Below are 12,308 nucleotides of genomic sequence, written 5' to 3' on the forward strand. Positions count from 1 at the left end.
TAATCTTGGGAAATGCAGTCCTATTTGGAAAATTCAAGCAGCATTTGAGAGCGTTTGGAATCTGGAAGACTACAAGTCCCAATAATACACAGCGCAGTCGCAGACTGTTGGGAATGGCTTATTTCAATGGTCTCTATGGGACGTTGAATGACTTTTAACAGAGCTGGTGGACAGCTGTTCCATTAGTTTATCTCTCTAGAAAGGTGTCAATTTAGCTTGAACATGGAGGCCCTAATCCCCGTTGTAAACAAGCTTCAAGATGTCTTCAATACGGTGGGAGCAGACATATTACAGCTGCCGCAGATAGCAGTCGTTGGAACCCAGGTAAAACCCTTCCCCTTCGTAGCTGTCAAAATAGGGTTATGCTGCTAGTCTCTTCACATGACACTGAAAGATAGCTAGCTACATACATTGTTGTCTATCCAGCTATTTTGTGTTCGAGGTTTTCATTATGTTCGGCAAAACATCAGGATTGCTGAAAATGGGCCTTTGAACTTGAGTGAGCGTGGTGCAGTTAAAAATAAACCTCTTTCTGTCTCTGTTTGTGCATGAGCCAGTTGTGTGGCTATTATTGGTGTGCATGTGTTGGTGGACAGCTGGCATGTTCCATTTGACCCGGGCAAAGCCTGCTTTTTGTCAACAGCAATTATGAAGAACTCTCTGTCAATAACTGTAGGACAACCTTATATTATTTGGTAACACTGCTGTTCTCAGATCTGTTCTTATGTGAAAGCTGTTAACCCAACTCCATGATGTCTGTCTTCCCACTGTCTGTCTCCAGATCAGTGGGAAGAGCTCTGTGTTGGAGAGCCTGTTTGGCAAGGACATGCTGCCCCGTGGGACAGGTGTAGTGACCCGCCGGCCACTCATCCTACAGCTAGTCCACGTGGATCCTGGAGATGGTAGGAAAATGATAGATGAGAATGGTACGTAGGCCTACCTGGGATGGAATGCCATAATATATATATATATATATATATATATATATATATATATATATATTAACCTTTATTTTACTATGCAAGTCAGTTAAGAACAAATTCTTATTTACAATGACTGCCTAGGAACAGTGGGTTAACTGCCTGTTCAGGGGCAGAACGACAGATTTGTACCTTGTCAGCTCGGGGGTTTGAACTTGCAACCTTCCGGTTACTAGTCCAACGCTCTAAACACTAGGCTACCCAGTGACCACACGGACCACTAACCGTGTGTGTGTGTGTGTGTGTGTGTGTGTGTGATTCCTCATTCTGCTCTTTGGGTATTTTCAGACCCCTTTGTGTCATTGTTTCTGACCTGCCACTCATGTTGTTATTTCTGACTCAGTGTTTTGCACCCCTTCACACCAATTGTACCAGCCTATTTCAGCAAGTCGTGAAGATCACACGCTTGCCACTGTTAAACCCAGAGAGAGCTGTTTTTGAAATGACCACAGATTTGAAAATAGGAGCTGAAACGTTCTCTATCTCTTTGACTGCCGACCCCACAATGTGGACACACACTCAGCTATGTAAAGGTCTTGTCTGTTGGTGTTTTTTGTGTTTTCCTATACATTCCTCCCTTGACAGTTATTAGGGACCTGTAGACCAGACCGTCCACACCTGAACAAGTATTCTATCTAGGGTTATTCCTTAAATGATTGTGATCTTATTAATATAGTATTCTAATTATATGACTGTAATCCTGTGTGGCTCAGTTGGTAGAGAATTGTACTTGCAAAGCCAAGAGTTGTGGGTTTCGATTCACATTGGGGCCACCCATATGTTAAATGTGTATACCACATGACTGCAAGTTGCTATGGATAATTTCTGCTAAATGGCATGTATGATACATTATATTATTGATACATCTCCCATATTCCATTACCTTATTTTGGTTAGGTGAAAATGTATATCTAAACCGTGTGTTATTGTATTCCACAGGCGTGGAAGGAGATGAATGGGGCAAGTTCTTACACACCAAAAACAAGGTATGACTTATCTCAAACATTGATACGTGTTGCTACTCATGATATTCTGTTTTCTGTGCTGTTGATTGAAGAAAATATACATTAACAAAGCTGGTCTTTTCAGATCTACACAGACGTCAGTGAAATCAGGCGGGAAATCGAAAATGAAACTGAAAGAATTTCGGGTACTGACCAGGTAAGATGATCACAGTGTAATTATTCAGGACTTTATAAATTGATCTCCTTCACATCATACATCCCTAACAATTTCAACAAGGCTAGTCATTGTTTGTCATTGTATTTCCTATAGGGGATCAGTGATGAGCCTATTCACCTGAAGATCTTCTCTCCTAATGTGGTGAACCTCACTCTGGTGGATCTACCCGGCATCACCAAGGTAACAGTGACTAGAGATGGAGATGAACTAGACACTAAGTGTCTGCTCTGCATAGGAGAAGCTAGTAGCCTAGCAGACATGCAGGGCAACTGCAACCTTGGCTGGAGCGTGATACACTAGAAAGGCTCAGTTGTCAGTCACTCCTGTGCTTCATTTTCATCCACAGTGTTTGGGCAGCCACTTATCTCTCTCTGCGACTGGTAAAAGTGTATGGTGTGCACAGTATGTTGTGTTGGACTCATTTCTGTAGTCTGTTGTCGTGCACAGGCAGGAGGACACTGGCAGTGGTGACCAAGCTGGACTTGATGGACGCTGGTACTGATGCTATGGATGTCCTAATGGGCCGGGCCATCCCTGTCAAACTGGGCCTCATCGGAGTGGTCAACAGGTCTGGCGTTATACTCTACTGTAGCACGTTACACTCACTCCCAATAGTAGCCTCTACTCTACCTTACATACAATGAACATCAGCTGATATCTGTCTTGTGTTATTGTGAAGCCGACACGCCTCTGTTTCACGCAGGAGTCAGTTGGACATCAACAATAAGAAGTCGGTGAGCGATGCCATCCGAGATGAACATGCTTTCCTGCAGAAGAAGTATCCCTCTCTCGCTAATCGAAATGGAACCAAATATCTGGCCAGGACTCTGAACAGGTGAGAATGTTATTGTTTCCTCCATAGGGCAGTTGGGTATTACATAAGCAATGGTAGTGGCAACTACAGTAGTGACTTGTAACCACACTTGCCAGTCAAGGTTCTTAGCTCTGGTCAGCCAAACAACCTATGAATCACAAAGTGCAATCTACTTTATCTAATGAAACTTTGAGATCTCGGATATTGTGCCCATAGGATTGCAACTACTAGCATGGAGTTCTGTGATAGGAATTTCAAGGTGAACAAAAGAGAATGGCAGTCACCGGTAAAGTCAATCAAAAATCAATCTGATTTATCACAGCAGGAAGACCCCTCCAGCACAGAAAATGTCTAACTGGTCATTGCTGAGAAGGCCTTTACAGTGCATTTGGAAAATATTCAGACCCCTTCACTTGTTCCACATTTTGTTACGTTACAGCCTTATTCGAAAATTGATTAAATTGTTTTCCCCCCTCATCAATCTACACACAATACCCAAGTGGTGTAAAGTATTTTAGTAAAATACTTTAAAGTACTACTTAAGTCATTTTTTTGTGGGATCTGTACTTTACTTTACTATTTTATATTTTTGCCAACTTTTACTTAACTACATTCCCAAGGAAAATAATGTACTTTTTACTCCATACACCCAAAAGTACTCGTTACATTTTGACAGGACAATGGTCCAATTTATGCACTTATCAAGAGAACATCCCTGGTCATCTCTACAGCCTCTGATCTGACGGACTCACTAAACACACATGCTTTGTTTGTAAATTATGTCTGAGTGTTGGAGTGTGCCCCTGGCTATCCGTCAATAAAAATAAAATGGTGCTGTCTGCTTTGCTTAATATAAGGAATTAGAAATGGTTTATGCTTTTAGTTTTGATACTTAAGTACATTTTAGCAATTCCATTTACTGTTGATACTTAAGTATATTTAAAACCAAATACTTTTAGACTTTTACTCAAGTAGTATTTTACTGGGTGACTTTCATTCCTACTTGAATCCTTTTCTATTAAGGTATCTTTACTCAAGTATGACAATTGAGTACTTTTCCCCCCACAGCAATACCCCATAATGACAAAGCAAAAACTGTTTTAGACATTGTTTGCGAATAAAAAAATAAAAAAAAAGGTTTTAAATATATTACATTTACATAAGTATTCATATTGTGTTGTTGAAGTACCTTTGGCAGAGATTACAGCCTCAAGGCTTCTTGGGTATGATGCTACAAGCTTGGCACACCTGTATTTGTGAAGTTTCTCCCATTTTTCTCTGCAGATCCTCTGAAGCTCTGTCAGGTTGGATGGGGTGCTTCGCTGCCCAACTTTTCAGGTCTCTCCAGAGTTTGAGCGGGTTCGAGTTTGAGCGGGTTCAAGTCCAGGCTCTGGCTGGGCCAGTGAAGGATATTTCAGAGACTTGTCCCGAAGCCATTCCTGCGTTGTCTTGGCTGTGTGCTTAGGGTCGTTGTCCTGTTGGAAGGTGAACCTTTGCCCCAGTCTGAGGTTCGGAGTGCTCTCTCTACTTTGCTCCGCTCATCTTTCCCTCGATCCTGACTAGTCTCCCAGTTGCTGAAAGACATCCCCACAGCATGATGCTTCCACCACCATGCTTCACCGTAGGGATGGTGCCAGGCTTCCTCCAGACTTGATGCTTGGCATTCAGGCCAAAGAGTTCAATATTGGTTTCATCAGACCAGAAAATCTTGTTTCTCATGGTCTTAGTCTTTAGTTGCCTTTTGGCAAAATCCAAGCAGGCTGTCATGCCTTTTACTGAGGAGTGGCTTCTGTCTGGCGACTCTACCATAAAGGCCTGATTGGTGGAGTGCAGCAGAGATGGGAGAACCTTTTCATAAGGACAACCATCTCCACAGAGGAACTCTGGAGCTCTGTCAGAGTTACCACCGGGTTCTTGTTCACCTCCCCGGCCAAGGCACTTCTCCCCTTATTGCTCAGATTGGTGGAGGCCATTGTGTTCTTGAGGGCCTTCAATGCTGCAGACATTTTTTGGTACCTTTCCCCCAGATCTGTGCCTCAACACAATCCTGTCTTTGAGCTCTACGGACAATTCCTTTGACCTCTTTGCTTGGTTTTTGCTCATACATGCACTGTCAACTGTGAGACCTTTATATATACAGCCTTTCCAAATAATTTCTAATCAATTTAATTTACCACAGGTGGATTCCAATCAAGTTGTAGAAACATCTCAAGGATGATCAATGGAAACCGGATGCGCCTGAGCTCAATTTCGAGTCTGAATACTTATGTAAATAAGGTATTTCTTTATTTTAAAAAATATATAATTGGCAAAAAATATATAACCTGTTTTTGCTTTGTCATTATGGGATATTGTGTGTAGATTGATGGTGGAAAAAAACGATGTAATCCATTTTAGAATAACATGTATGTAACATAACAAAATGTGGAAAAAGTCAAGGGGTCTGAATACTTTCTCAATGCACTGTATATCCTAATCAGCTGACAACTGTTCTGTAAACACCAGCCAAGAGGCTTGTAGGAAGTCAAAATAAAACGCCAGTGACTTTGTCAGCTACTACAGAATCACAGTGTTCACAGACAATACTACAATAATCTGTGTGTTCTTGTACCTCCAGTCTGGCGTCAATCACTCAGCAGATAGTTTAATCCATAACATACTGCATCGAGTCTAGTGACCTTCAACCCGAGTGTCACAAGCAGAACACTGGAAATCATGTGTATTACAGAAAGGTAAGTGTCACACTTAACTGAACATGAACTTTATTCATTGGAAATATTCTCATTACAGTTACCTACTGTATCTAATGAAACTTCAAGGTCTCAGATACTGTGCCCATAGAATTACAACTACTAGATTGGAATTCCCATTCAAGTCCCATTCAAATCAATGTTCTGTAAGTTGTATGATTCTAATTCTCCTGTCCCTGCTAGGTTACTGATGCACCACATCGGAGACTGTCTACCGGAGCTGAAGACGCGTATCAACTTGCTGGCGGCCCAGTACCAGTCTCTGTTAAGCAGCTACGGCCAGCCCGTTGAGGACCAGAATTCCACCCTGCTGCAGCTCATCACCAAGTTCGCTGCGGAGTGCTGCCACACCATCGAGGGCACGGCCAAGTTCATTGAGACGGCCGAGCTGTGAGTAGTAGTACCCTCTCTATTCCACAAGGAGGTGCCAATGTGTGGGCAAAATGCCTGTGAAAACCCAGAGATGCACTTCATGTAGTATTACCTGAGATTTGAATGTTGGCACTATTCCTTTGATTCATAGTAGTACATCATGTTTGTCACAACATGTCAACTTCATCTATCCTCTTGTTTTGCAGATGCGGTGGTGCTAGAATCTGTTACATATTTCACAAGACTTTTGGGCGAACTTTAGTCAGTGGATCCCCTAGGAGGACTCGACACCATAGATATCCTGACTGCCATCAGGAACGCCACTGTGAGTAGAAGTACTGAGAGTTTCTTCTTCTCTCCTTCTAACAGTATTTACTAAAGAGTGGGCATACCTTCAACCTGGGGAACGGATAAATAATCATCTGTCTTTCTCTTAATGCTACTTTGTCTGAACAACACACGGTACATGTCTGTCTCTAGTCTCTAATTTCTCTCTCTCGCTCTCTCCCTCTTTCTGTCTCTCTCTAGGGCCCTCGCCCTTCTCTGTTTGTGCCCGAGGTGTCGTTTGAGCTGCTGGTGAAGAAGCAGGTGAAGAGACTGGAGGAGCCCAGCCTGCGCTGTGTAGAGCTGGTCCATAAGGAGATGCAGAGGATCATCCAACACTGCAGCACACAGGTAGACACACACACACACACACACACACACACCAACACACTGTCATGTATAACTAACCCAGTTCTTCTCAAATAGTGGGGCGCGCCCCCCCGGGGAACAAGCTTTTTTGTGCCGCAGGGAGTAGGTTTTTTTTGCACCGAACAAGAGCACACAGCACAGAGCAGGAGATATGAAGTGCAGATAACAAACCCTTAAGAGACACCATGGAAAAAGACAGAGAGAGACAGAGATAATGAGACAAACGTAAGTCTCCCGAAAGCTAAGACAAGGAAATATGACGAAGCGTATGTAGCGCTTGGCTTCACTGTGACTACGGTGGGAGACGAGGAGACATGACAAAGCGTATGTAGCGCTTGGCTTCACTGTGACTACGGTGGGAGACGAGGAGATATGACGAAGCGTATGTAGCGCTTGGCTTCACTGTGACTACGGTGGGAGACGAGGAGATATGACGAAGCGTATGTAGCGCTTGGCTTCACTGTGACTACGGTGGGAGACGAGGAGATATGACGAAGCGTATGTAGCGCTTGGCTTCACTGTGACTACGGTGGGAGACGAGGAGATATGACGAAGCGTATGTAGCGCTTGGCTTCACTGTGACTACGGTGGGAGACGAGGAGATATGATGAAGCGTATGTAGCGCTTGGCTTCACTGTGACTACGGTGGGAGACGAGGAGATATGATGAAGCGTATGTAGCGCTTGGCTTCACTGTGACTACGGTGGGAGACGAGGAAAGACCGGTATGTTTACTGTGTCTAAAAATGTTGGCAGCGGACAGCATGAAGCCAAATAAATTAAGGCGTCACTTAAAGACATTACACCCCAATCACGCTGATAAGCTGTTTTTTCAGCAAAAACGTGCCGAATATTGCCAACAATCGTCCCGCTTTGTGAATGCTACTTCAGTAAACCAGCGAGCACTGTTAGCATCATATAAGGTGGCGAACCAAATTGCTCAGTGCAACAACCCCACTCCATAGCAGAGGAGCTGATACTGCCTGCAGCATTAGACATGGTTTCTGTCATGCTGGATGACTCAAGTGCTGCAAAATAAAAACTATCCCTCCGTCCAATGACACTGTCACCAGACATATAAATGACATTGCTAACGATCTTAAAGACCAGCTTGTAGATAAACTCAAAGACAAACGCTTTGCCTTACAGTTCGATGAAGCAACTGACAGCAACAAAGACTGTTTGTTCATCGCTTATGTACGTTTGGACATGACAAACTCCCTGTGTGAGGATCTACTGTTTTGTAAATATGTCAGAGACAGAGCCACAGCTGAAGAGCTATTCAGAATGCTGGACTGCTTTCTGACTGAGAATGGGCTAAAGTGGGAACACTACATTGGTGTTTGCAGTGATGGTGCACGGACCATGGCAGGGATGAGAAAAGGACTTCGGTCACTCATCAAGAAGGCCTCACCTAATGCTGAGTGGACACACTGTGTTATACACAGAGAAGCACTGGCATCAAGGCACCTTTCCTCTGAATTAAGTGAGGTTATGACTGACATTGTAGGTGTAGTCAATTTTATAAAGACCAGAAAACTAAAAACAAGAGTCTTCTCTGCTATATGTGAGGAGATGGGAGCTGAACATCAAGCTGTGCTGTTTCACAGTGAAGCAAGGTGGCTGTCACGAGGAAAAGTCTTGTCCTGAGTTTTTTGAGCTCAGAGAGCAGATAAGAATGTTTTCGGAGCAGGAGCACAAGTGTGACCTCGCAGAAAAATGTAGTGATGAGAACTTCCTGGCAAAACTGGCCTACCTGAGTGACATACTTGGAAAGCTAAATGAACTAAATCTACAGCGTCAAGGGAAAGATAAACACCTCCCTCAGGTCACAGACAAGATCAGCTCTTTCACTCGAAAGCTTGCAATGTAGGGCAGGCGACTTGATGAAGGAAATACTGATTCATTCGAGAACCTGCATGAATTTGTTGACACTACTGACTATGATGCCACCTCAGTGATTCCATATATTAAGGAGCATATTTCATCACTGATGGGATTCTTTAAAAAGTACTTCCCTGAAAACAGTTCCCAAAATGACTGGGTGAGAGATCCTTTCAATGCACCAGCTCCAACTGGTTTCAGCTCTGCAGAGGAGGACCAGTTCATTGATATGACGTCTGACTCCACATTGAGACTGAGGTTCACATCACAGACACTGAGTGAATTCTGGCTGAGTGTAGAGGCAGTATCCACTCTTAGGGCAGAGGGCCATGGGCGTTCTTCTTCCTTTTGCAACATCTTATCTTTGTGAGACTGGCTTCTCTGCTGTTGCTGCACTGAAGACCAAGTACAGGTCCCAGCTAAGCATTGAGCAGGAGCTGAGAGTTGCAGTATCATGCTTCAAACCTCGCAAAACGTGCTCATTGTAGCCATTAATCCTGACTTCCTCATTTTGATTTTAAAAAATCAGCACAATTTTTTTATTCATTTTTGTTTTATAGGTCAAAGTGTTTCATATATCATATATGTTGCTGATCAATTTGAATTTATTATTATTTATTGATTATATTTTATTTTATTTTTCAGTATCAAATGGTCAAAAAATAATTACAGTTTAAATTAAGAATTAAATTTTCTTTTTTTTTAAATTTCAGGCAAATTGATGCACTTTAAGTATTTTCTGTTACAGACTAAAAAACAATGTTAATAAAGTTATTCTTTGTTGTAAGTTGATCTATATATATATATATATATATATATTTTTTTTTTTGCTTTCTTTAATGTTAATAAGGATACAATGTTATGCAGAGGTGTACCTATAACAATTTTATAGACAAATGATACTATTTACAGTCGCGGCGGAGAGTTGGGGGGCGCAAAATGTTTACTTCTTCCTAGGGGGGGGTGTAACAGAAAATAATTGAGAAGCACTGAACTAACCCAAAAACCTTCTAGGACTTCTAGTCCCCACATGTATAGATAAACACGTCTATGCGCGCACACACACACACACACACACACACACACACACACACACACACACACACACACACACCTGATGCCTGTGTTTTCCATAGGAGTTGTTGAGATTTCTAAAGCTCCACGATGCCATAGTAGAAGTGGTCACTTCTCTGCTCAGGAAAAGGCTGCCTATCACCAATGAGATGGTAAATTCAGGTTCAATCGGTGTAATCTGCACGTGGATTATTTGTATGCCAACTGCATCAGGTTATTGTATCACATCACATACAACTCTCCTGTTCCAGGTGCATAATCTGGTGGCCATTGAGCTGGCCTACGTCAACACCAAACACCCTGACTTTGCTGATGCCTGTGGGGTCATGAACAACAACAGAGGTGACAACCTTTTCTGTTGACATGAATTCTGTAGGATAGTAGTTGGGATGTAAAAATAACATGATGATGTATGCCATTTAGCAGACGCTTTAAGCCAAAGCGACTTAGTCATGCGCGTTTACATTTTACATATGGGTGGTACCGAGAATCAACTGAGCAACAGAGGACATTGTGTGTTGTAAAAGGGATGCAACTTTCTTCCGTGCTGTCTGTCCTGTAGGAGTCAAGGAGAAACCGAATGAGAGAGCTGCCCACTGCAGTCCCCAGGGATAAGGTAACTAACTAACCACCATACTCTGAATCTCTTCTATAATACTCCAAACAAAATGGCTCCCAAGCTCAATCTCTCCAGCTCTCTTTAATCGCAATGTAATACCAATTGTCCCTGGTCTTTTCTTCTTTACCTCTCCTGACTTCACAAGTCCCTTCTCATTCCTCCTCTCTTCTCTTCTTTTTAGTCAGTAGTTAATGGTCCAGTCGGCCAGCTTCCCATTCCTACCGAGCCCCCTGCCTCTGTGGACACGGAGGGTGCCAAGGTGGGGCATGAGATGGGCATGCTCCGTGCTTCCTGCTGTGCTCTACTCAGTCTGCTCCCCAGTCCTCATGCCCTCTCTTAACAATGTCCTCTCTGCCTTCTCCCTCTCTGTGCGTTTGAGTTTGGCTCTGAATTAAATGGATTGGTTTGCATTGTGATTCTTCAAAGCACCTTGAGGCACAAGTTGCTGTAAAAAAATGGCTTTACATCTGATTGTTTGTGTTGTGTGTGTGTGTGTAACCTCAGGCTCCCGGAGCAGGGCCCCAGGGGGACCAGGAGGGGACAGGGAACTGGAGAGGCATGCTGAAGAAAGGGGACGAGGGGGGCCCCCACCTCTGGCCCCTCCAGCCCTCATAAGGGTCTTCCTGTCAACCTGCTGGATGTGGTGAGCGAATAATAAAGTTATTCAATTTCAAAATGCTGTGTGGTGCTCTTCAGTGATTGGCTGATGCTGTTGCTCCTCCCGCAGCCTGTTTCCGTTGCCAGGAAGTTGTCTTCTCGGGAGCAGCGTGACTGTGAGGTCATCGAGAGACTCATCAAGTCCTACTTTCTCATCGTTCGGAAAAACGTCCAAGACCGGTGCTTTCTGACGCTGTCCCTCTCTCTTTGGGAAAGAGGATACCTAGTCAGTTGCACAACTGAATGCATTGAACCCAACCCCTCTAAATCAGAGAGGGGGGTTGCCTTAATCAACGTCCACAGTACCCAGGGAGCAGTTGTTGTTTGGGGTTAACTGGCTTGCTCAAGGACAGAGCTGCAGATTTTTTTCAACCTTGCCGGCTCAGGGATTTGGTTAAAGGCCCAACGCTCTTAAGCGCTAGGCTACCTGCCACCCTTTGTATTTCTGTGCAGTGTTGAAGTCTAGAGGTATTTGCTCCCATTAGGTCAGCAGCTCAGATTTCTCTATCTTTCCCTCCCTCCCTCTTCCGTACAATAGCGTGCCCAAGGCAGTGATGCACTTCCTGGTGAACCATGTGAGGGAGAGTCTGAAGAGTGAGCTGGTGGGTCAGCTCTATAAGTCTGGTCTTTTCAACGACCTCCTCACTGAGGCTGCAGACATGCTAGAGGTTGGTACCTTAACTATGAACAGAGAGGATTGACACACATCCAAAAGTTGGTACAGGAAGTAGATTTCAAAAAAAGGTAGAATTATTCACAACAAGCTTCATAGTCAAGTGTATCTCATTGTGTGTCCACACGCTCTGCAGAAGGCCTGTCAGGTCATTGCTGAGATCAGAGAGACTCATCTATGGTAAGGAGGAGAACTCCACTGAAGTCAATCTGTAATCTACTCATCATGTCTGGAAGACTTGGGATTTGCCAATATTAAAGTGCACTGTTGCGGTTCATGGAAGTGTGTTGATACATGGTACTGGCTCACAGCTATGTTAAGGCTAAATACATATCATCGCTCACCTGTGTAAGAAACCGATACCTCATTAAGACATATCTGTGCTGTGTAGTTATAACCAAGAATGTTTGAAGGCCAAACTTGTCCTGTCTTCAGCTGTCCGTGTGTAACACAACAGGGAGAGATAGATGGATCGTTCTTTCTGTAGCCTAAATCAAAGCTGAAACTCAAACCTCAGTTTCAAACCCTCTCCAGTTCCCGTAAATGTGATACTTCCATCCCACATTGTTTATGAAAATATATATCACTCCAAAATATACTGTAAGCCTGAA

General features: G+C 43.5%; 1 pseudogene; it reads left to right on the forward strand.

Moving 5' to 3' along the window:
• Window positions 1-122: 122 nt before the first annotated feature.
• Window positions 123-11,881, forward strand: LOC139392565 (dynamin-1-like protein; annotated as a pseudogene).
• Window positions 11,882-12,308: the final 427 nt, after the last annotated feature.

This window comes from Oncorhynchus clarkii, chromosome 33 (genome assembly GCF_045791955.1).
Source record: "Oncorhynchus clarkii lewisi isolate Uvic-CL-2024 chromosome 33, UVic_Ocla_1.0, whole genome shotgun sequence".
Lineage (NCBI taxonomy): Eukaryota > Metazoa > Chordata > Actinopteri > Salmoniformes > Salmonidae > Oncorhynchus > Oncorhynchus clarkii.